Genomic DNA, 25,505 nt, shown 5'->3' with positions numbered 1-25,505 from the left:
TAGAATTGGCAAGAATGGTCGAGGGAAAGTTTGTCTTTATTTGTATTAATTTGTATGAGGAGAATCTATGCATTAATTATTTAAGAATTAATTTAAAAGGAGTAAAATACTTTTTTTTTTCTTGTCCTCTGATGGCTTTGCTCATTTCTGTGAATCATGTTCAGAGGGACTCAGTTTGTTAGCTTAATCCCGGGGGAATGTCTACATTAATCCCAAACCTTTCGGGGCAAGGGTCTGGCATGGAGGGAAAGGAGAGAGAGAGTGTTTGTGGGCATAATTTTATCTTCCCCACATTTTACTCATTGCCTTCTCCCTCATGATAATGGCCGTTTCATACTTTTACCTCAAGTCAGGCCAAATCCTTGAATATAATAATGATGATAATAATAATAATGGTAATAATGAAATATGCAAATACTGCTAATCATAAATGATAATAGCTATGCTCTTTTGAGCACTAACCCTACCCCTGACTCTCTTCTAAGCACCTTCCTACATTATCATAGTTTAAGCTTCATAACCACTCTGTGAGGTAAGTACTACGATTATCCCCATTTCAGAGGTGAGAGATGAGGCTGGGAGAAATCAATGAACCTGACTGCCGCCACAGGGCTGGTGAGTAGAGTGTGGATCTGAACCCAGGCAGTTTGACCGAGTCTGGGCTTGGGCACAGATAGGTGTGAGCATTTCCTGCACTTGGAGAAACACTGCCCACCAGTGTCTGTGGGAGGAGTGCATCCAGCCCACAACTGGCCTAAACTAGAACATACATGCCTTGGAGAGACCTTCTGTCTGAGCTCGTGCCCCACCCTTCCTCCTTGTGGCACTTTGAGCCTGATAACTTAAGGTTTCAGCTGCTGCTGGGCTACTCAGTCAAGTACATAATTCTACCAGGCGGTGTGCAGGAAGGGAGGAACCCATCTACTATCATGTTCAAGCCTTGCAACAGTTTCCCAATTACCAGTTCCTCCTGCTTAGAATAACAACAATAGGAAACATCTTTTAAAAGAGAGATGGGCTGGCTTCCCAGAGGCCAGTGGCAAATAATTCCTTTTCTTTGAATATTGACTTTGTATCTGTCAGTTTTGTTCCTTGCAGGTACGGAAAGATAAAATGGTGAATTCTGAAGTCATTTTTATAGTTGGTGTAGAGAAAAGTGCTTTTTAGGAAACTAATGGTCTTATGCCAAATAAGAAAGTTTTCTTTCCACCCCCACTTCTGTCCAAACATTGGGAATTATTTCATTATTTCTCTGTTCATGACCAAAGCATCTGTGATACATCACAGAAGGTGTGTTTAAATATATGTACATATACTTACGTATATATGTATGCATTTACTATGTATATATATGTCTATCTACATCTCTAATACAACGTAATCTGTGTGTGTGTCTGTGTCTGTGTGTATGTGTACCGTTGGAGGAAGAACTGTAACATTCTTTTTCCTGTTCTCAAGTACCATCGAGTTTCTGCCTTGAGCGCTAAATTCGCTTTTTTGACTTCTGCCAAATCCTGTTTAGGGAAGCCACCTGCAGTTTCAAAGTTGTGTTAATATTTCCATATACTTTGTGAATATTTTCCTTTTGAAAAAAACACCTGCACCCTTTTCTCTCCACGTGGTGTAACACGTGTGTGCATCAAAGGTGGAGGACATGTCCTTGTCATTCTTTGAGCCCCAAGCTCAGGGCTCCCTGCTATTGCTATATTTTCACACTTACAAATACAGCCAATGGGCTCATGTCTTGCCTGCCTGCTCTGTGCCCAGCCCTGTGCCTGCGGCCTGAGTTGGTGGGAATGCAGCTGACGTTACACCCTGCCCGCCTGCAGGATTCTGCCCGGCTCCCCGTTTCAGGACTGCAGCACCTCCAGGTGGATGAGGAGCTTTGACAAACATGTGGTACCAAACATATTTCTGCAAACAAAGCCATTTATTTTAGGCTGAAGCATTTGCAGCTAAACTTACACGATGTATCTGGGATGTGCCAAGTGGAATGCTTTGAGGGTGGCTTTTTGGCTTTCTTGGGTAGAGCATTTACCAAGTGAAAGCCTTCTTATCTTAGCTGTGTCACCAGGAACCCCAACAGGAAGTACGGACTAAGCACGGAGGCTGTCTCAAGACTCTGCACCTGTTTGTAAGAAATATTTTAGGACATTACTGAAGCAGATCAGGGCCGCAAGGATTTTTCACTCAATGCTCTAAGGTTTTGTGAGAGAAAATAACACACATACAGGTTTTTCTGGGCCACAGCTGCCACTAAATGTTTATGTCATGAACTAAAGGACTGGGAACGTTCCCAACCCCACCCTCCTCTACTCAATAGGGAAAATACTGATTCCTGAAATTTCCATAGAAGATGAATCCTTTTGGGTAGGCTGCCTTGCTCCTGGAGAGAAGGCCAATCAACCTAAGAGGCCCAGAACTTGTGGTTGGCCTTAACCTTCAGTAGGGAGTCATCTGCTCAGGGGCTGGGCAGCTCGGTTCCTGAGGCAGCGAGGATGAGCATCAGTGCTTCAAAGCCTGCAGGGAGGAAGAGGAGGATGCTGGGCAGCCTGCCCTGGGCAGGCCTGGGAGCCAGGGCCCTGAGGGGACACTGTGAGTTTGAAGGCAACCTGGGGACCTGTTGCCTCCTAACTCTGAAGAGGGCCAGTGCTTGTTTGCCTCAGTGACTTCTGACATATTGCAAAGCTCAACATAAAACGCTTTTCTCTAAGCCATGATAATAGCTATGCATTGCCGACAGACCTTAGAAGTCTTTGGGCACATGGCCTAAGTTTTTGAGACAGGGACTTTTTTTCGGCCCAGAGAAGATCATTTTATTTGGTATAAATCTTTATTGTTGGAAGTATTACATATGTTCCCCTTTTTCCCCCACTGACCCCTTCTGGCCCACCCCTCCCCCGCCCCTGCTCCCCACCCTCCACCCCAGGCCTTCACCACCCTATTGTCTGTGTTCATGGGTTCTGCATATATATGCATTCAAGGTCTTTGTTTGATTACCTCCCACCCACCCACCCTGGGATGTTTTGGTCATCTCTCATCCTTGTCCAAGCTGAGACAAGAGAGGTGACGTGTCTGCTTCTCCCAGTGTGGCAACCTCCGGTCACGGGTGGCAGAAAATGCTGGCCCCTCTCTCTCCAGCCCACGGGCAACATTGCACCCCCAGCGCTTTCGCAAAAAGCGGCTCACGGTGGCTGCACTGCTCTGTGATTCATCCATCCACACGGCCCCAGTCCAGTGGGAGACCCAGCCCCCCTCGCTGTCTGCGTTCGGTAAGCACAATATTCAAGTTTGAGATATTCCATAGCCACTAGCAGAAGTGAGCATTCGCTTCTTGGGGATATATGTTTGTGAAAGCATGACGAAGCTTTCATTTATGATGGGCATGCATTACACCAAGCGTAATACAGCGGCCTTTTAGAACAATTAAAGTGGGAAAAGTAACATGTTAAAGAAGGACAAATGACTTCTTAGACCATTGTTCCTGGGTTGAACGGCAACACAGATAATTTAGTCAAAACATATCTTTAGCTACTTTTTGTGTGAAAAATGTGTGTCTCTGATTAGAGCTGGGGAATGTCTTCCCCCCAAATAATGGGCTTTGAGCATTAATGCTAGGCCTCTGCCTGTCAACAGCAATTGCTAGGACTTCGTTCAAATGCACTAAAGCCCTGATAATAGGTGACACAATTAACGTTCTGCAGTTGAAATAAATGAAATATTAATGGATTTAGAGGAGTCCAATGGAAAGTAAGTTAAAACACTCTGCGTTCTTCCAGTTTATGAGCGTACTACAGTAGTGTAATTGCATTTTTTATTACTTGACGTATTTTTCTCCTAGCATGCAGTAACGGTGGGGGAATTAAACGACACGGCAATGTTTGGAAAGCAGAGAGAAACCACAAGCGCCCGGTGAATGAGGAGAGAGAAGGCTCGTTTAGGTGAGTCTCTGGCCAGGCATCAAGCAGCTCTGCTTGGCGAGGGGCACGTTGCTGCTGCGCCCACAGCAGCGGCCTGGCATTGCAGGCTCCTCTGAGCTGCGGGGTTGTTATTAAGTAAAACAGGAGGTTTTAAAAGAATCAAAGGCAATCAGCAGTGCTTTTACATAACAAGGTTTTACAAAAATTTCAATGGATGTCACTAACTTGAATGTCACAAAACAATGGGCTTTGTTTTCCTGTCTCTTTCTGCCAGAGTGTAGGTGCATCTTCATTTTTCCCAGTTATATTTGTAAAGGGTGTTGGCAATTTCAAACACACCGTTAGTGTTATCATGACCACAACTGTGGGTAAAAGGTGTCATCTTCTATTTTTTTTTTCTAGACTGTTGCATGTAAATTGCGGAGTGGGATGTATAGGGCCTTTTGGGGGGAAGGGGTACAGTTAGGCCCCCAAACTAGAGAAGCTTTAAGCCACACGAAATGTTCTCAGCCCCTTGCCTCCCCATCTAATTGAGAAGAGCATTCCTATACCAGGAGCTCAGTCCACAGGGGGATTCTTACAATGCTTTCTGGAAGGTGTGGCAGAGCCTCCGCGGTGATTTGGTAAAATCCTAACTCTGCAGCTTTATTCATAGCTTCTGAGGGGCTGTCCAGGGCTCTGAAGCCATAATAGGGGTGAATGAAATTTTGTTATTATAGGAAGAGAGAATGGTGGATACTTTTTTTCCCCATTATTAAATGAAGGAGAAAAAGTAAAACAAAATCCCAAATCCCATTTGCACCATGTAAATAGAAGTTTTCTCCAACCACAAAAGGACATTTGGGAGAAAATAGGGGAAACTGAATAAGGACTAGCTCTCAGATGTCAGAGAATGAGTAATATTTTTTAATATATTTTTTATTGATTTCAGAGAGGAAGGGAGAGGGAGTTGAAAACATCAATGATGAGAAAAAAAAATCATTGGCTGCCTCCTGCATGCCCCCTACCGGGGATTGAGCCTGAAACCCCAGCCCTGACTGGGAATCGAACTGTGACCTCCTGATTCATAGGTCGAATGACCACTGAGCCATACCAGCAGGGTGAAAATGAGTGATATTTTTAGGAGGGATAATGTCATTGTGATCATGAAGGAAAACATGCTTATTTTAGGAGATATGTACTGAAGGGGTAAAGTATTATGATGTCCACAACTTATTTCCAACACAGATTGAAAATATACATATAGAAATAGAGCTAATGTGTTAAATATTAGCAATAGGCAAATCCAGATAGTGGGTATATGAGCTGTCATTGAACCAGGAACTGAAGGTCTGTCCTTCCTTGGAAACATTTCTAGTTGCAAGTAAAAGACAAGGGTTGAATGTTTAGCACTCATTACTTACCAAACAAGAAGTCTAGAAGGTGTCAAGTCAGGATTGATTCAGTAAACCGGTGATGCCATCAAGACCCTGGCTAATCCTGCCCATCTGCCTTGTCCCCCTCAGCTAATTGGCCTCTGAAGCTGTCAATTCATGAATGTGAGGCAGGTGCTGTGGTTCTGGGCATCACGGCCACAGTGAAAGGCAAGGGGGTGGGTGGGCCACAGCCCAGTGCCGTCCTCTCCCACTTGCCTCTTTTCTCAGAAAGCAGAATCTTTCCCAGTAGCCCTCAGGAGACGTTTGCTTACACCTCAGTGGTTAGAACAGTCAGAGGTCAGTTCTAGCCACAAGGAGTCTGGGCAATGATGTCAGATGTGATTCATCCCCTTGGGCTGTGGGTGCACTGACTCTGAACAAAACTGATGTTCTGTTAACCAGAAAAAGGCAAAATGGTAGCTGCTTTCCTTTGGCTAAACAGATGCCCTTTTTCTCTGGAAGAGAATTGTTCTGTTTTTTTGTTTGTTTTTAACTAGGTAACAGAAATTATTTTATTTTATTTATTTATTTATTTTTTTAAATATATTTTTAATTGATTTTTTACAGAGAGGAAGAGAGGGATAGAGAGCTAGAAACATCGATGAGAGAGAGACGTCGATCAGCTGCCTCCTGCACAACTCCCACTGGAGATGTGCCTGCAACCAAGGTACATGCCCCCGACCGGAATCGAACCCGGGACCCCTCAGTCCACAGGCCAACGCTCTATCCACTGAGCCAAACCGGTTTTGGCTAACAGAAATGATTTTAAATGAAACTAAAACTTATCCCATACTATATTTATCATGAGGCTGTTTAACAGAAAGATAAATGGTGGCCCAAAGGAGCTAGGTTTCTTGTCTTCCTGCCCATGATCTCTTTAGCCCAGTGAAATAGAAACTTTTTACCCACCCATGAAAACTATCTTTTGTTTCACTTTCAAGTTTGGTAATATATGTTAATAAACAGGTTACTTTTAAAGATGGTTCTGGTTGTCCTAGACATTAGGGAGCAGAACGGAATATATACTAGTAGTCGTAGAGTTAGCCACCGTTGATTGAGTGTCCTCTACATGCAGGGTGGACATGTTGTCTTGTTGATGCAAAGTGTGCCTGGCTGTCACAAATATCCCCAATTCAGTCTGAGTCATTGGACTTAACAAAGAATGAGGATATGAAAAGCTCTCAGCAACTGTTTTAATTTCTACGTTCTCCCCAACCTGTGTGAGGCCATGTAATTGGATATTCTCAATATCTGGGCTCTTTAAATGAAAGCTAATTATTGATCATAGCAGGGAATAGCCATAACTAGAGTTTCCTCTGGTTATGTGCCCTTCCCTAACCTTTGATCCAAGAGTAGAGTTTCTTTTAGAAAGATGCTGCACACTCATTGTAGGGAAATGAATTCCCAAACCAATAATAGCCGCCTAAACATCACTGGGAGCCATAGTCACGTGTTCTTGGAAGGCACAGAATTGCACGGCCTGGTCTCAGAAGGTCTTTGAGTGTCCAGAAGTCCCTCACCACCCTAACGGCCCATTTGTCCAATGCTTTAGCATTTGGTGTTGATGGCCGGCATTGTGCTCAAATATATCATGGCTAGCTGCCCCCTGTTTCTGGGTATCCTCTGGGATGTGACTGGTTATGACATTGATCACTACATGGAGGATTAGCTGCAGGACTGGGTTGGAACAGGCCCAAGAGCTCCTTGCTCTTCTGTGTCAAAAAAGGACAACCAGGCTCCCTGACTCAAGTGTCTTATTGGGGCTGTACCTATGGCCTATCTCCCTTCAATGACCCCTTGAAGCTGTCCTATCGCCGATAGAAACCAGGTGACTGTTCTATCTCCAAAAATAGAGTTAACCCTTAGGATAAGTATTTTTTAAGTAATTCCTCCAATGTTTTATATGAAACATTTCCTTTTGATTTAGCCTTAATATAATAAGGATGCATTACGTTTTGTTTTTGTTTTTTTAAAGGGTCAATGTCCTAGAGGAGGGGAGAGAGAGATGGTGAGGAGTTGGCTTTGCAGGGAGTGTGGACAGGCACCCATAGGAACAGGAAGGAAGGCAGAACATAGGTGTGGGCAGGTAGGCAGGTGCTATCTATGATGGGAACTCAAAAAAATCCTCTCCACTTCTTTAGCGACACAGGAAACAAGGCCATCAGCTCAGCACAACAGCGAGAAAGATTTCAGAAGAGAAGTCAGGATAATGGGGAAGTTATTATTATAAAAAATGCAATGGGGGAAGGAGTGTAGCCTATAAAGTTAGTGAGTGACTTTGAAGTGAGATCAGCTGGGGACTTGGGGGCGGAGAGGGGGTAATATACCCCTGGCCAGATCCTCTCCCCTGGCTAGTCCAGATGGAAGATTGGGAAACATTCCAGGGAATTCCTGATGTGAGAGGCCAGCTCCCAAGAAGTTCTTGATACCAACTGAGAGCCGGGGGGGGGGGGGGGGGGGGCGGGGGGGGGGCGGGGGCGGAGAGAGGGGGAGCTGGCCCAGCTCAGGCTGTGATGCCAGCCAGACACCCTGCTCCCCAGTGCAGTGCCTGCCTCTGGAAGAACTGTCCAGTGCTAGGGTGTGAGGCAGACTGCACAGCCCTGATGCCTCAGGCATTACTGAGATGGTAAAGGATGAGGCGCTCCTGGAGAGGGGTCACAGGGTTGGTGACCTCTATAGGTGTGAAGGACCCAAGACACTGGTCTTCCAGCTCTGGGGTAGGAGGCTGGGTAGTGCTCCTGGGTCAGGAGATGGTATGTCCAACTTTGATGTCTTCCTCCGTGTCTTATTCTGCCTTTTGGGTTCCAGAAAGCCTCTTAAAAGGATTGTACTTTCTCTGAGTAATCTGGCAAATTTTGCTTTATATATATACTTCTACTATTTAGTAACATTTATCATTTGTATATATGTGTTTTAGGAGCAACTTTGATCTACCTCATGAGCCCAAGATTTTTGATTTATGTTAGCTGTGCCTTGTCCATATGGGTAAGATGAATCAAAATGAAAGTGATGTATTTTGGATGGTTAGAAGTGTAATAGACAATTAGAATGTCTCAAAATAATGGATGCAAAATGTGTGTGTATTTTTGTTAGAAGTGCTTTTGAATTACCAATTATAGCACAAATAGAAAAAAAAGCGCATAAAACAAATATGTATAAGAAACAGTTATAACCAACAATTCTAAAGTGAATACCCCACAACCACTACTCCAGTCAGAAACTAGGATGTAGCCAGCACCCCAGGAAGTCCCTCATGGACCCCTTTCTCCATCACACCCTTCCTCAGCAAAGGCGAGGTGCCATGAGCCTCACTCTTATGGCATCCACATCCTCGCTTTTCTTTACAGTGGGGTAGGCATCCCTGAATGATATAATTTAGTTTAGTTTCATTTAGTCCAAGTTTGGTATTAGCTTTCTAGAAATGAAGTCCTAACTTACATATTCTATTGTCTTGCTTCTTTTACTCAACATTGTGTTGGTAATTCCTGTTTTGCAGCTCTGGTTTCATACTTTCTGTTGCTGTACAGTATTTCACTGTATAATATACCACCATTTATTTTATTAGTTTCCTGAAAGAGTCAGATTTTGGCTTTATTAAGCCTTTCTATTGCACCTTCATTTTTCTAGTTCATTTATTTCTGCTCTTACTGTTATTATTGCTTTTCTTCTATTTCCTTTGGGTTTAATTTGCTGTTCCTTTTCTAACTTCTCTGTATAGACCCTCAGCTCTTATCTATATGGATTCGGACTTTCTCTTCTAATATACATATTTAAGACTATAAATTTCTCTTTAAGCAGTACTTTAGCTGTATCTGACAAGTGTTGATATGCTTTGCTAAAAATGTTTTATAATTTCCATTATGATTGACAGTTTGACCTCTGAATTATTTAGAAATGTATTCCTTAATTTACAAACATATAAGGGATTTCTGAATTTTTTCTTACTTGCCTTCTTCAAGAAGACGAGGCACTTTGCCGTGTCTGTGTTCCTGATAGAATCATATGGACACAATGTTCTCCTACCAACAGTGTTTGGTCTAGTGATGGCTGGATATGTACTAATATTTGGGGTCTTAATTGGGATTGGATTGACAGGAAACCAAGAAATAGAGGTAATACTCTTGTCTACGGCATATACAATAATGTGGTGAATTATGATCTCACTCTTTTGGTTTATTTAGTGAAATGAAATACAGATCTGAACATAATAGCAACAGAGCACAGCTTTTAAAAACTGGAAATAGACGTACTCAGCTTTGTGTCATTCTCTGGTACTACATTTTAAAGTAGTGTTTAGATTCTTTCCCATCGCAGATTTTTAGTATCAAATTCCTGATTTTTAAAAAATTCTGGTATTGCCTATGTACAAGATACTCGTGTCATTTTTCTTAAAGTCCATTTCTAGGTGTCAGAGATACCTTTGTACCAAGTAATCTGTCTAGACTAGGGATTAATATCTGGAGACTTATTTGTTCAAATGTAGATCTCCTTTTAGCTTTTGGCTCTACTATCTTTGCAACCCTCCTTTCCCCAGTGAGAATGTAAAATTTTCCACGATTTTCCTTCTCTTCTGATGACTAGTCAACCTGATTGTTTTCTGTCCACTGAGAAGGCTTGGAAAAAGGCATTCTCTGAAGCCACACCCTCCGGAAGGCTAACTGATTTAGACTCTGGAGTATTGGTTCTTAGGCCGTATTGATAACTTCAATCACAAATCAACTCGAGAAGCGAGTGATAGAGCAGTAGAAAATTTTAAGTTCTTTCACTTTTCTAATATCCTGCTTTTCATGACATCTTTCTCTCAAAGCATGTTTTCATTTACTTGCAAAACCCTGCTTTTTTTTCTCTTTTTGTTGCAAAGGCTTTGCCTCCAGTGAGTCCATGAGCCTGCTCTGTGCCTTTTGCTCAAGCCTGCAGTTGCTGATAGAAGCAAGAACGTGGTTGGCACAGCAATTTGGTCCAATGCAGTTGCTCTGCATCAAACACTGAGGTAGCTGCAACCTGAATCTTAAAACCAAGAGTAAATAGTGTTTCCATCCGCAGTTGCTCGTGCCTCGCTCTTCACTCAGAATGCCTCCGTGGCTGGCTGTGTTGTCCTGATGCTGGTGTTCTCCTACAGGGGGGAACGACGCAGACCTGGCCTGGCTGGGTCGCTGTGAGTGTCCCCACGTCCCGCTTACTCCACCAGAGTGGAGGTCGGAGGCGAGGCCTGAGTGCCCGTCAGTGAGTCAGATCTGCACAGCCCTGCACAGCCCTGCTCGCTGGTTTTGGATCTGGCTAGTCTTTGCCACTGTTCTCCTCACCCCTAATTTGTGAATCAGAGCCCAAATTCCACAGACATGAAGTCAATAGAACAGCAGAGTCTCTGTCTGCAAAGTACAAATTAGCATCGGATCTGGTGCCGATGGGGTGGGAAGAAGAAAGCGCTTAGAATCAACGCAATAACGTTGGGCTCCAAACCTACATTGAACCTCTTTCTCTCAAAGGTTTTTGTGTTCGTTTAGCTCGTCCTCGGGCTGTCAGATAAGTAGCTGTATGTACCACGTGGGCTGAGGAAGTCCATTCTTGGGTTCCAAGCTGGCTTTGCCCTCCTTCTGTAGGTGGCCTGCTACGTAGCTGTGATTACCCTGGCGGCTCTGGCAAACCTGGCCAGCACGGTGCTGACCATCACCATCCAGAGGGACTGGGTTGTGAGCCTCGCAGGTGACAACAGAGGCCAGCTGGCTGGTGAGCTGTGCCGCCCTGGGCATCGTGGGTCCTCGGGGCCAAGAAGTAGGCCTGGCTCAGGGAACATGGTTGATGAGCCAGCCAATCAGGTCTCTGAGAGAGGCAGCGAAGTAGCCTATAAGAGAGGGTACTAGGAGTCATACAGGCCTAGATTTGAATCCAGCTAAAACCAGCTATGGCCCTAACCGGTTTGGCTCAGTGGATAGAGCGTCAGCCTGCGGACTCAAGGGTCCCAGGTTCGATTCCAGTCAAGGGCATGTACCTTGGTTGCGGGCACATCCCCAGTAAGGGGTGTGCAGGAGGCAGCTGATTGATGTTTCTCTCTCATCAATGTTTCTAACTCTCTCTCCGTCTCCCTTCCTCTCTGTAAAAAATCAATAAAATATATTAAAAAAAAAATAAAACCAGCTATGGCTCGTACCAGCTGGGAGTCACTTACCTTGTCTAGACTTTACTTTCCTCATCTATACAATGGGAGAAATAAGGACCACTCCCTTCCCCCTTCCGCCAGCCCAGTTAGGGTTGGCGCTATATTTGCACATAGGAAGCACTTAAGAAAGGGATGACATTGTTATCAAAGGGATATATAAATGGTACTTTGAGGAACGAAGCCCCTCAAAATACATCATGGAAGTTCCTTGGCCATTTTAGACCTAGAAAAGCAGTGCACTAAAAGCATTTTCAAATTCTGGCCAGTGATAAGCTTCCACCCCCCACCCCCGAATTCAACCCCAAATGTGACTGTTGATCTTCACTTGTGTGACAGTGAGAGGCAGAATTCTTTTCAGGAATGGAGCTAAATGGAGGAATCTGGCATCTTCTTTGTTTTTTCTTCGTTTATAAAACTTGCATCATTCACACTGCCATGTAGTCATATTGCCAACTTCAAGCTGGAGCGCGTGGCCTGCCCTGCATTTGTGCAGTTGGTCCCCTCCGCTGGAAAATGTTCGTGAGCGTTGAGAGCCAAGATAAAGAAAGCTATTATGGGGGAGTCTATTAAAATGTACTTCTTACAAAGCCCCTTATAATCATGCTTTCTTTTAAACTGCACTTCTTTGGCTGTAGTGTGGCTTAAATAACACCATCCAAAATAAAACAGCTCTGTGGTAAGAGCCGGTGACGTGGCGTTGAAAGTGTCCTCGGTCTCTGCGGAAAAGAAAATCTTCCTAGTCTCTGGTAATTCATCTTAAAGAAGCCTCAAATAAAGCACAGGTTCTGGTTTGAGCTTCCTTATAATTTTTAAAATGATCTTGTAAATATAGTCTTCAATTATGGTAGAAGAGTCAAGAGGAAAAGCTTTGGAGTCAGACTGCCTGGGTTTAAACCTCAGCTCCTCCTTTTCCCTTCTCTGTGACCTTGAGCAAATAACTTCATCTCTTTGTGCCTCAATTTCCTAACCTGTAAAAAAGGGAGACACCATCAACCTCTTTGAGTTGTGAGGATTAAGTGAGACAAATATATGTAGGAGGCGTAGAACTCTGTGCCTGGCAGAGTAAGTATTCAGCCAATTCTGTCCTTTATCTCCATTCCGTCAACATGCTGGCCATAATAATGTCTATTGATATTATCGTAGTTGTTAAGACAGTACGGTGTGATAGAAAAGAGTGCGGAGACAGGAGTTGAAATAATGAGCTCCACAAAACCTAGTGTCTCCAGTCCTCAGCTTACCCATCTGTTAATTGTTCAGATTCCCACAACTGATCCTGAAGGCCTTTTCCAGGTTGAAAATCCTGTGACTGACGAATCTACAGTTAGACTGAAAGGAATCTTTCTTGTTTCCGCCGTCGTTCACCCAGTGCATGGGTCGCAAAGCCAGCAAATGCACGACATTACTTCCCAGGAGGAAGGACGGAAATCCAATGGCTCACAATGTTTCCTCCCTCTCACGTACAGGGATGAATGAGGCGGTCCGGCGGCTGGACCAGTTGATCCATATATTTACTCCCCTGTCTGTGGGCCAGGTGTTGCCATGGGCATCTCATGTGATCGGTGGTGGTTTCGTTTTTGGATGGAAGTTGGTTTCACTTCTTGTAGAGTTCCTGTTTCTGTCCAGGGTTTACCAGCGAGTTCCCCAGCTGGCTGCAAAATCCCAGCCACAAGCAGGGGGACCTTCCTAGAAAGGCTACAGGAGGCTGTGGACATTCACGGTAATGAAACTCGGAGACGGCTTTTGTCCTTTTTTTTCTCCTTTATATCAGTGCTCTGTGTCTTCTTTCCAGTGCTTGTGTCTGAGCATAATCTCAACTGGAGAAAAAACACATTAAAATTTTTTTGTGAAAAAAGGTGCATTGATGTATGTGTTACCACTGACGGTGGTGCAGCCCCATGGCGGCCCTCTCAGAGACTAGGGCAGGCGTCCTCAAACTACGGCCCGCGGGCCACATGCGGGCCGCCGAGGACATTTATCCAGCCCGCCGGGTGCCGCTGCCTGTCCTGCTTAGCAGCCGACTCGTCCCGGGCCCGCAGTGCGCATAGGAATTTGTTCATAGTTTTTTTTTTAAAACTGTAGTCCGGCCCTCCAACGGTCTGAGGGACAGTGAACTGGCCCCCTGTTTAAAAAGTTTGAGGACCCCTGGAGGGCATACCTCCGAATTCTCCCACCAGGGACCGAGGAAATGGGTGTTTCTCCAAGTCTTGTCACTCATCAGTCGAAGGTTGTTCACAGGGACATTGACCTCTGTGCACGTTCAGCCTGCCCTTATGTCCCTGTGGCTGGAGAGAGGCCCTCTGGCAGAGACGCTGGTGCCCGGGAGAGGAAGCCATTGGCGCTCACAGGACTTGTCCAATAAAGAAGCAGATGGGGGTGGGAATGAGCTGAGGGTGTTTGGGCAGGGCACGGACATAAAATTTATTTGGATTTTATTTGAGGGGAAATAGACCCTTGGGAAGCCACTGATGGATTCTTTAAAAAACCTAAAAATTTGGCCCTAGCCGGCTTGGCTCAGTGGATAGAGCATTGGCCTGTGGACTGAAGGATCCCAGGTTCGATTCTAGTCAAGGGCACATGCCTGGGTTGTGGGCTCAATCTCCAGTAGGGGGTGTGCAAGAGGCAGCCATCAATGATTTTCTCTCATCAATTTAAAAAAAAAGAAATGCATGGAGTGGGAAATGTGGTGGTGGTGGTGGTGGAAGGAGTGGATCAAAAACCAAGGATGTCTTCCTCACTCATTCAGCAAGCATCCTGTGCACTGCTCCGCATGCCTCACCCCTGCTCCAGGCACCAGGCACCAGCAAGCCCCTTCCCTCTGGGGACTCGGAGCTTCACCTTCCCACCTCTGGGGCCACAGTGGTGAGAGCATGGGGTTGGGTGATACGTTTCTGATTTCTCCATGGAGACCAGAGCCCCTTAGTCCACAGGAGCTTTGGAATATTGGGAAGGAAAATGCAAGTTTTGTAGGCCCAATTTAAGAGGTTATAAAACCATGGGTTGACCTGGGAACCTTATTTCTCTGATATAATACGGATGCGTAAGAAATTTTAGAGTGGAAGGGAGAGGGAGAGAAACAGAGAGAGAAACATTGATGTGAGAGAGAGATATTGGTTGGTTGTCTCCTGTACATGGAGGGAATATGAGCCCGCAACCAAGGTACATCCCCTTGACTGGAATCGAACCTGGGACCCTTCAGTATGAGGGCTGACACTCTATCAGCTGAGACAAACTGGCTAGGGCAGAAACTGTATTCTTAATCCCAAATAGCTGAGTTAGAAACCTGTACTTTCATATGGAGTTTGCCTAACCTCGAAATTATTTTAAGTGGGAGGATTATCTCTATTGAGGTATCTGGCTTGCACTTCCAGCTCTTAATTGTATGAACAACTGAGAACAGATTAGCCATTTAAGATTTATGCAATTCACATTATATTATGACAATCAAATATTTAGTTCAAAAGGAAGAAAAATAAGTCCACCAGTGACTCTTGTCTCCCTGACACAAAGGAAATGATCACATTTGGAAAATGTGAGATTTCATCATCAATGCCTGCATCCGGGAAAAGCATTCAGTATGAGAGAACTTCAGACTTTTCTCTATTGCAATAGTGGGTTGTTTGTTTTTGTTTGTTTGTTTGTTTGTTTGTTTTTTTGTTGCTGACCCTTGGAAAGGATCCAGAGGCACAGGACACCCTGGACGCTCGAGAGGGAGACAGCTCCGGACGTGGAGCCAGGCAATGCCTGCTGATGCTGGCGAGGTACCTAAGCTCTCCGTGCCCTGGTTCCTTCTCGGTGGGATGGGATAGTAGTGATGGTGCCTACCTGTCAGGGAGGTCCTGGTGATGCACTAAATAATTCCTGTGGGCAGTGTGGTCTGCAGGGGCTACTTGTTAAACATGAACATTAACGCTCATCTTTAGTCATCACCATTTCTTATGTTTTGGCTACAGGTTCGGCGTTTTCACAAGCATTGCTGTGTAAGGGTGGAGTGTGGGGTGCGCAGGGAGACAGAGAGAACCACAGAGCTGAGTGAAACAGATGCCGAGTGGCTCCCACACACCCAGTGCCAGCGAGGTGCCATTTACAATTCGAATTACAAATGACCTTGGGGTTGGGGGTGAGCTGCTGAAATCATACATGTGGAAAGCACCAGTGCCCGGGGTGCATCGTGCCCTTGTCTGTGTGGTTAGCACGCCAGGCCCGGTGGCTGTGACTCCTGTCCCCTCACCTGGACCAGTAGCCTGTGGCCTGCCTTGGTATCCACCAGGTATCCCCGAGCACAGGACTCATTCTAGGCATTTGCTCAGTAAATACTGGTTTCCTTCTGATGGAAACTAAGTCACAGAACTTTGGCTACAAAACAGTTGGGCACATTGCCCATAAGTCACGTTGCTTTCCAGAATCTAAGAGCTGTAACTCTTAGTGCCCCTGATTTAGAAATAATTCTGTCACTGCATAATTAGCCCTCAGTTCTCTGAGCGCTTTGCATTGTTCTGCTGCAGCCGGTTCCGAATACTCCTAACTCTGGAAGCACTGCGTGCTCAGGACCAGGCATGGGGTTTACAGACGCGCTCCAGGTCAGAGTGCAGTGTGGGGCGAGGCCTTTGGCAGGCCAAGCCCTGAGAGACGTAGTGGACGTGCCAGGGTGTCAGGACAGCCCAGAAGGACGTGTGGCCTGACCAGGCAGCAGGGTGACAGGGCAGCCCTCTAGGACAGCAAGCGTGGCCAGTGCTGCAAAGGCAGACTTGGGAGGACATGGCATATTTGCTCCCCATATTTCTTTCTTTCTTCTAATTTTATTGATTTTCAGAGAGAGAAAGGGAGAGGGAGATAGAAACATGATGAGGGAGAACCATTGATTGGCTGCCTCCTACACGCCCCCTATTAGGGATCGAGCCTGGTTCCTGGGCATGTGCCCTGGCTGGTAATTGAACTGTGACCTCCTGGTGCGTAGGTCAGTGCTCAACCACTGAGCCACACTGGCCGAGCTCCACATAATTCTTGAGTTCAGAGTTTAATCCAGGGATCAGGACAGAGGGTAGAAGAGGATTCTGAAGGACCAGAGCTAGACCATAGGAATTCAGAAGGCCAGCTGGCTGGTAAACCACCCAGGCAGCAGCTGGGAGCCGGTGCCCATGCAGCAGGCACCAGAATCCCGGGGAAGATGCTGTCACTCCAGGGCAACATTGTCATCAGCACGGTTGGCTACTGCCCTAGTTGGTGTCTGTGTGGCAGGTCCTGAGGCTGCCTCTGGAGTGTAATCAAACTTAGCCTTCGTGTGTTGAAGTTGTGAGGTAGAGGGAGCGAGGAGGCCAATTCCTTATCTGCTAAACCAGGAGTGAAGAGGAAAACTCTGGAAATGGAACTGGATTGGAAACTCAAAACTTCGCTCTGTTTCCTAAACATGTTTGAAATGAACTGGAAGGTATAAATACATCCACAATGAAGTTTTTGTTACTTAGTGACGATGGTGGTAATGGTGATTCACAAAGATAATTATAATACCACAAATTAAGACAGTAACTACATATGCAGATGGCCACGCTACACTCTCCGCAATCTTCTATCATGTAATCCTCCAGCGAGACAGTGCTCTTAAATATTCCCATATCGCAGATGAGGAAACTGAGCAACAGAAAAGTGCATGTAGACAGTACAGTGCAAAGGCTGGCATTCTCACTAAGTCTCTGCCGCCTATTCACATCTATTTTGTCCCAATTGCTGCTGCCCTGCAGGTCTCTGGTCCTTTGACCTCACTGTGACTCATCTTCAAGAGAACATTCCAGAAATGGAGCGAGGAGCTGAGAACGGCGTGCAGTGCTCCCTGAACTACCTCATGGGCCTCATCCATGTTGTCATGCTGGCCTCGCGGTCTTCATCTCCACACTGTGTAACCACAGGGCATGTGATGTAGTTTCTTTACACAAGGAAGTGCAAGATTAAAAATGCCCCCACTCAGCAGACAGAGAGGAAAGATGCTTCAAACTGAGAGGCAGGCAGCCTCTCTGACTGCTCAGCGCTCCAGGAACACTGGCCCCGTCTTTGTTTCCGGTGATTTCCCTGCACTGCTCCTGGGCCCTGCCTTGTCCTCTTGCTACCCTGGCGAGCAAGTGTGTCTCCGGTCACCTTTAGCCAATAACATCGACTGTATTCAGTGCATATTTGCAGTGATGGACACTAGCCAGGACTTGTACAGGGTCTGACTCACCGCGTGCCCATTAACTGAACTCAGATTCAAGCACACAACCTGAAGGGTTTAATTTTGCCAACACGACTCAATGTTTCCAGGTTTTTATTGTTCTTTGGGTTCTAAAATTAGAAGCTTCTGGTCAATGTTAAAACCAGAGCGGTGGAGCTTGGTCCCAGTTCCTTGGGTGTGGGTTCATGTTCTACAGCTGGTTTGGGAACATGCCTCTGATGTGCCCAGTGCCCCGCACGAGCATGGAAGCTACTTGTCGAAGTAGAACGTTTGGGTGGTTTCTGGATTCGGGCCAGGACAGGGGACCTGGCCAAGCTTCGCCTTAGCCGTCAAGCCAAGACCTCCCGTTTGACCAGTTCTGATGAAGAAAAACACTAGTTTGCGAGGAGCTAATTCTGAGTTTCTGGCCACTTATAAACAGTCAACACGAAAACTAGCGTTTGAGGAGCCTGGAAGAAAATCCCTGTAGCTCTTCACTTGAAGTCATGAGCTGCTGTTCTGTAAATGCTGATATGGAAGCGAGGACACAGGCCTTCGTGCAGAGCACCTTTCTGCATGTGGGAAAGTCACATTTGGGGAGTAGAGGTGGAGGGACCACAAGACAACTGGCCCCTTGCAGTACAGATAAACTCCACTTAAGGGGTCTTCTAGTCATGGCTGCATAGTCCCAGATTGTGCTAAATCCCTTTATCACAATCACAACACATGGCAATCGGAACTTTTCAGTTTATGAATACAAAGTGAATTTTGGAAAGGCAGCCCTTTATGAGTACAAAACAACAACGAGCCTTTCAGACTCATCGCTGGCTGTTTATCTGTTCACACAATCTCAACATGGCCTTGCTCTCAAGAGGTGTTATTTATCCCAGACTCTGGCTTGACCATCAGCAGAGTAGGTCCAGCCTCAGGGCTCACTCAGCAACTGACCGGACTCTAGAGTCAAAAAGCATGTCTCCACTATCTCTAGATCCCGTTTCATTATCTGGACAGTCTTCTCTGTTCTACTTCTTCCTTCAAGGTATTAGAGATCATGAAGGGGGAGAAGGCATCTTCTCATTTGGGTTCTAAGGAGCCTGGAATGCAGATGGCCCTGCCCCTTCCATTTAAAGCTTCAAGTGCTCAATGGCAAATCTGCCAAACTGGCTCTCTTCTCTGGCTCCCAGAGCCAAAAGCACAAGGTCAAATGGCTTGTTTTACACAATCCTGTTCTCTCCTTGCCAAGCTTACTCCCTCTTCCAATTATTTTATTGTTTGCTATCTGTTTAAGCCATCTCAAGTTATCCTGGAAATATATTGGTGTTGTGTAAATAGCTATAATAGTCGCTTCAGTTTGTTCTAACAGTTGAGTCTTTCAGTTATTGATTCAGAAATTATTACTAAGTGAAATTATTCCTTACAACAGAAGTCTTCTAATCAGCTTCATCTTACATAGTGATGTGGTTAAGTCACATTTCGCAATCTCCATCAAGTCAGGAGTCCTCTATCACAGAACTTAACACACAGGGAAAACAGCAAATATTTCCCAAATCATATAAATGTTTTAGGGAGCCCTAACCGGTTTGGCTCAGTGGATAGAGCGTCGGCCTGCAGACTGAAGGGTACCAGGTTCGATTCCGGTCAAGGGCATGTACCTTGGTTGCTGGCACATCCCCAGTAGGGGGTGTGCAGGAGGCAGCTGATCGATGTTTCTCTCTCATCGATGTTTCTAACTCTCTATCCCTCTCCCTTCCTCTCTGTAAAAAAAAAAAAAAAAAAAAAAAAAAAAATCAAATAAATAAATGTTTTAGGGATTCAGGAATCTCAAAGAACATACCTTCATTTGGAATAGTCACTTGAACTACAAAGATTTGCTTGCTTTTAAGAAACAAGAACTACTTGTTCTCGCCCTAACCGGTTTGACTCAGTAGATAGAGCGTCCGCCTGCAGACTCAAGGGTCCCAGGTTTGATTCCGGTCAAGGGCATGTATCTTGGTTGCGGACACATCCCCAATAGGGGGTGTGTAGGAGGCAGCTGATCGATGTTTCTCTCATCGATGTTTCTAACTCTCCTTCTCCCTCTATGTAAAAAATCAATTATATTAAAAAAAAAAAAAAAAAGTACTACTTGTTCTCAGGCCCTCAGAAACAGGGTATGCCCCTTCTTGAAATCAGATTAACGCAACATGTGTACCTGAACTGGCATAGCAGCAGTGTAACTGTAATACTGGGTAAGAGATTAGTGACTGGAGTTCACATTTTTAGCAAAACCATAACCATTAGCATAACACTGTATTTCAATCCCATTTTCTTTTGTAGTCTTTTCATGCCCAAGCCTCTCCCCTTGAATTAATAAATCCTCTTTGAAAACATTTCATTCAAGTCAATTCGCTTCATTTCTCAGGGCCCTCGAGCACAAAGGAGCAGCCTGGACCTGTAATAGTCATGCTGGCATCTTCCCACTCCTGCTTTTGCTCTGCTAACACGCAGGCATGTGCTATGCCAGAGGGCAAGCTGACTGCAGAACACATGTGGGAATGGCTCCACTCCTCCCGATTTCTTTGGTGATGCTAGGCTACATAACCAAGGCACAGGGCAACTGTTTCTGAGATGGAGCAGGGGATGTACCAAACCTGGAACCCTAAGAGGACATCTGAAGGGCACTGCTTGCTCCTACTGGTGAGATGGCACAATGCAGCTGCTGGAAGCACCCTTAGTCCCGGGGTAGGCCTCAACAGCTCTGCAGGTTAGAGCTACTTACTGGAGCTATGGCTCACAACCAGTTCATGGCCCATCCCTCCTTTTAAAAGCATCTTTGAATATCCCAAGAGAAAAAGGGCGAGTTCAGACTGATTCTCCCAGGACTAAACCATGTGGCTTGCTTATCCATTAAGCTTCGAGATCAACCCACGCCAGATTACTTAGCAGCACCTCTGTTCATTTCCTAATTCCCTGGCTAGCCAGTACTGGCCAAGAGCACGCAACATTTTTTCCGAAGGGAAAATTGCCAATGTGGAAAGCAAGACTATTACAGGTAAAATAATTTCCACTCCATTTTCTGCTACCATGTGGCCACTAGAACAGATTGTTAAGAGACTGAGGGAGAAGGGCCACATCACAGGTGAGATTTAAAATGCAACTATTAAGACGAGGAAGTATTGCCTGAAACATCCATAAACAGAAATTGTATATCCTTGATAAGTGAGCCAACATACACCTCTCGGTCCTGTTTCTCAGGTATTTATTGTGTACATGAGTCACTTATGTGATTCATACTCCAAAGTGGTTTTGATGTGTTTACCACTTTTAACATCTCAGGAAGTCACTCAAGTGCTGACCCAGGACTATCTTCCCAGAGACTTCACTGGAAATGTCATTAAGATGCCAGAAAGGGTAAGTTTTCAGAGTCATGTTTATTGGAACAATTTACATTCAGTTAAACTCATCCTAGATCAGACCACTGCATAATAACCAGCGTAATCAAGATGTCAAACAGCTCCTCAAACCGCCCAGGCCCCTCCCCACCCCTAGGAATCCATCTATCTGTTTTGTCAAAAGGGTCACATTTAATCATTAAAGTGTTCTGTGTACAGCACTTTAGAAAAATCTGTAAGCATATAAAACCAGGATTTTAAAAGGATACTTGGTAACAAAAAATCTTTACAGTCAAAAGAATGGGATTTAAAATAACTTGTAAATTGAAGCACAGTGGACAAAACTGCCTTAAGATAAGTATAGCATACCCAGTCTGGTTACTGTGCCAAGCAGGATTCGGGGCTGTGGAACAAAAACTGGAATAATGGAGTTGAATTCTATGGGAATTCGCTATGGGGCAGATACATGCTCTAACAGAAATCTGCCCCCCACCCCCAGAATTCACCCCCGCTGTTAGCGTGAAAGGGACAAAGAAAGCAAAAGCCTCTGTGTTGCATATATCCACCATCACCTGTTCAGATACACCTTATCTACTTGAAAAGCTTCTTTCCAGCACAATTCTGTCTCCCCAGCAGCACCAGCCCTGTAAGAAAAGTGCCACCGGAGGTAATTAGATCAGCAATTACTAGATAAGACATGACATTAAGAAAACAGCTTACCAAACTCCATAGATCATAGAACTCCCCACTCAGACTGTCATGTTTGACTTAAAAACCACATTTTAAAACTCCAAATCCTATGTTAATAATGCTAACAATTCATCTCCACCTTTTTTCAATCTCAGAATAGTCACCATTGGAAAAACATTTTTAAAGATTAAATGTCCATCAGTTAAACATCCTTTTTAAAGTGGGGAGGGATGTGACAGCATTTAATAAATTCCTACCAGGTTGGCCTCAGGTAAATCCTTTAACCCATCAGAGCAGGGGCATATCCCATCAGATTAGAGTTCTCATCATTGGCCAAGAATTCTGCTCGACTATTTAATCATAACTTAATCCAATTCTCTCCATTTACCTGAAGTTTGTCAGCATCTTGAGCTGGACTGAGCCTGGTAGGAAAGTAAAAAGAATAACGTTAAGAATATCACGTGGTGACTTTTTGTTTTGGTCAAGAATGTCTTTCATTGTGACCATCTACTAGCACACTGTGATGGAATAAAGAGCTACTGTTGAATAGAATCCCTATTTTTAAAAAGGGACAATCTCCAAATTTCCTGACACTTGGGAATCACCTAGATTTCCAGTGAGAGGAGTAAAATGAATAGTGAAATACATTCCTGTACTCTGGAAATCCATTTAACAGAATGTCAGCAGCCACCACTTTTCCAGTTTCATAGCATGGAATAATAATTTTAGAAAAAAAAACCATTACTGGCAACAGTTATCTGCCTAGAAAAAAAAAAAAAAAAGCTCCATAGCCGGTTTGGCTCAGTGGATAGAGCGTCGGCCTGCGGCTGAAGGGTCCCAGGTTCGATTCCTGGTCAAGGGCACATGCCCAGTTGCAGGCTCGGATCCCCCAGTGGGCGGTGTGCAGAAGGCAGCTGGATCAATGATTCTCTCTCATCATTGATTTTTCTCTCTCTCTCCCCCTCTCCCTTCCTCTCTGAAAGCAATAAAAATATATTCAAAAACAAACAAAGCTTTAATGGGTTTTAAAACCAAAGGAAGCCAGCCACTCGTTTGCCCAGAGCCAAAGCCCTTGCTCAGCTTCCACAACCCTTAAATAGACGCACGCGGCCTGGCTCTCGGTGCATGTCTTTCTCAGATGGACTTGTTTAAACAGTTTGGCTCCACACCGAAGGCAACTGTAAAAGCCTGGCCGTGGCATTTCCCGGGGAGGTGGTGCTCCTCCCCAGACTGGGGCGCTGGGGCAGCAAACGTCCATGTGCTTACAACACAGCCTGCACCGCACTATTTCCCTCTTTGAAAGCACGATAAAAATAGACGTCCTCTTGGGTTGCCTCATCAGTAAAAGGACCGTTCACAGCTGAGGCCAACGCCTACACCACCCGAGCCTCACATTTCTAACGAAGATTGCTAGGTAGTATCTCTGAGGGCTACCAGGATTCCTTCACTCACTCACTGAGCTCTGACTTTAGATCTGTCAACTCGGATACTAACTTTCTGCAGCAATGTGGACGGGGTAACGAACCCTTCATGTGCCCGCTGAGCTCAAGAGCGCCTGCCCCAAACTTAGTGCTTCCTGGAGACAAACCTTTCCCGGGGCAGCCCTGGTGTTGACCCTGGTGGAACCGGCGGTTCAGATGTTCCCCCCAGACTGGCCTCCCACGCTGCAAATGTTACCGGCTCCCGCGGGACTCACCCCTGGACCTTTAGAAAAGCCCAGCCTCCCTGGCAACGCAAGGCCAACTGTGGCGGGAGAGGGTGGGCGAAACTACCCCCGTGGGTTGCCAACGCCGTCACCGCCCTGCCCCGCACGGAAACTTAGCGCGTTCCAGACCCGGATCGCAGCCGCTTCCTAAACTGGCTACGCCCGGTCATCAGAACCCTGGGCAGCGGGGGCGCGCGGGGCGCCCCGAACCAGGACACCGCCCCGGCCTCTGCGCCTCCGCCCGGGGCAGGCTAATCCTCGAAATGCTAAACTTCCCACGAAATGACGTTCTGAGGAAGCTAAGCTCCCTGTGGTCCGATCCCTGGGGCGTCGGGACCACAGGCGCGAGAGGTGCCAGGCTCCCGGGCACTGGGGAAGGGGGACCCGAGGGTGCGTCCCGGGGAGGGAGCGTTCCCAGCACCGCGATGGGGTCCCTACCCAGGCAGGCCTATCAGGGAGGCTCCCTGTGGGCTCCATCCCCGGAGCTGGCAGCGCCTCTCCCGAGGGGTCGCCGAGCTGGGGCACAACCCCGATCTTGGCGGCACAGACGGGGCAGGCCCGGGACAACAAGGGCACCCTTAGGGTCACTGGGGAGACCCCCGGCCACGTGGCCGCTCCGGCGTCGAACCAGTCGGGACCCACTTACCCAAGTCGCGCGCCGCGGCCGAAAGGGGAGGGCGCCAGAGAAACCAAGTTTAAAAGGGGCCTGGGCTGTCAGCACCCGGAGGCAGCCAACCAAAAAGTTGCCCCAGTGCCCCTCCCGGCCCAGCATCCGCCCCCACCCAGCACCCGCCCAGCTCCCTCCCCGCGTCCCCCCACCCCCACCCCCCGGAGGCCTCGCGTGCCCCCTGCCGGCGGCCTGGGGAAAGTCCCCCAGCCCCAGCCCAGAGACTGCGGACTCTGAGAATCCACCCCTAACGCCTCCCTGGGTGTGGTGTCCATTGACCTCCCTGCAGGTTCGATGAAGCTCCCGAAATTCAAATAATGTTAGGTATCCGCCGCGCCCCGAATATCCATGCCTCCCTTCCCCTGGGGTGGCCTGCAGGTCACACAAGCCCTGAGGGACAGACGGAGCCCGCCCCAGCCTCGCTCTCACACGTCGTTTAATCTTTAACCTGCCCTTGGAATTTTGAGATTTGGGGCTTCCTAGAAACTGGAGCGCTTGAGATCATTTTGGTTGGAGGGACTGTTTAAGGCAACAGATATTTACAGAGGGCAGACTCTGCCAGGCGTGGTGCTGGGCGCTGGGGTGTGAAGTTCAATGAGAAACTGGCCCTGCCCTTAAGGGACATAAGGTGAGGTCCATCCGCGGAACCTCACCGTCCAGGGCAGCCTTGGGCAAACTACCGCCTGCGGGCCGGATCCGGCTGTTCTATCCGGTTCTCTTGCTCTCCCCTCTGCTCCTTTACTTTGAATTTATATTAGTTCACACAAACACTCCATCCATGCTTTTGTTCCGGCCCTCCGGTCCAGTTTAAGAACCCATTGTGGCCCTCGAGTCAAAAAGTTTGCCCACCCCTGGTCCAGGGGCACGCACGAAGCCAGCCAGCCGCTGAGGGGTCAGTGAAGGCTTCCCGCAGGAGGGGGTACCCACCCGGAGTCCAGCATTCCCAGGAGGAAGCTGACAGCACAGCACACACAGGCGAGGGGGAAATCAGAGGCCACGGGAGTTGAAGAGCCACAGAGTGGAAGGGATTTGGTAGATCATCCAGGGTTTTCTCTGGTGGCATAGACCGGCCTTAGGCTCTTCGCCAATGGCAGAGTTGTCCTGGTGATGAAATATAAGCTCCCTGAGGACTCCTCCACAGAATCCCCAGAACTCAGCCTCCTGAGTGCCCGGGGAAGTGGGAAATGACTCAGGGCAAGAGATGTGCCGCTTATCCTCCATATGCCTTTACAGTTGGGTATACACGATGAAGCTCTTCTAGGCTCACGTGCACGCAGCCGTGGTGGGGTCTTACCCAGGCTGTAGCTTTCCTAGGTCACCTTGAGTGTGCCTTTATCCCTGCATTCCCAGTCCTTGGTCTAGGGCTTGGTGCCGTGGATTTCCCCTCTCAGTGTGTATTTGG

General features: G+C 46.6%; 1 long non-coding RNA gene and 1 pseudogene across 2 annotated transcripts; one reads left to right on the top strand and one right to left on the bottom strand.

Annotated features, from left to right (window-relative positions):
- Nucleotides 1-7,958: 7,958 nt before the first annotated feature.
- Nucleotides 7,959-18,069, top strand: LOC308246887 (ferroportin-like; annotated as a pseudogene). Its single transcript has 9 exons — nucleotides 7,959-8,052; nucleotides 8,253-8,320; nucleotides 9,295-9,447; nucleotides 10,379-10,490; nucleotides 10,936-11,062; nucleotides 12,956-13,143; nucleotides 15,443-15,566; nucleotides 17,228-17,382; nucleotides 17,920-18,069. The product of its transcript is annotated as a ferroportin-like (transcript).
- Nucleotides 18,070-21,060: 2,991 nt separating this feature from the next.
- Nucleotides 21,061-24,181, bottom strand: LOC308246218. Its single transcript, XR_013960377.1, has 3 exons — nucleotides 24,083-24,181; nucleotides 22,120-22,153; nucleotides 21,061-21,685 (listed from the first exon to the last, which is right to left on the bottom strand). It is a non-coding gene; the product is annotated as an uncharacterized lncRNA (long non-coding RNA).
- Nucleotides 24,182-25,505: the final 1,324 nt, after the last annotated feature.

This window comes from Plecotus auritus (assembly GCF_963455305.1).
Source record: "Plecotus auritus genome assembly, chromosome: 4".
In the NCBI taxonomy this organism is placed as follows: Eukaryota; Metazoa; Chordata; class Mammalia; order Chiroptera; family Vespertilionidae; genus Plecotus; species Plecotus auritus.
The sequence above is the reverse complement of the archived record's forward strand: the minus strand, read 5'-3'. Positions and strand labels throughout refer to the sequence as shown.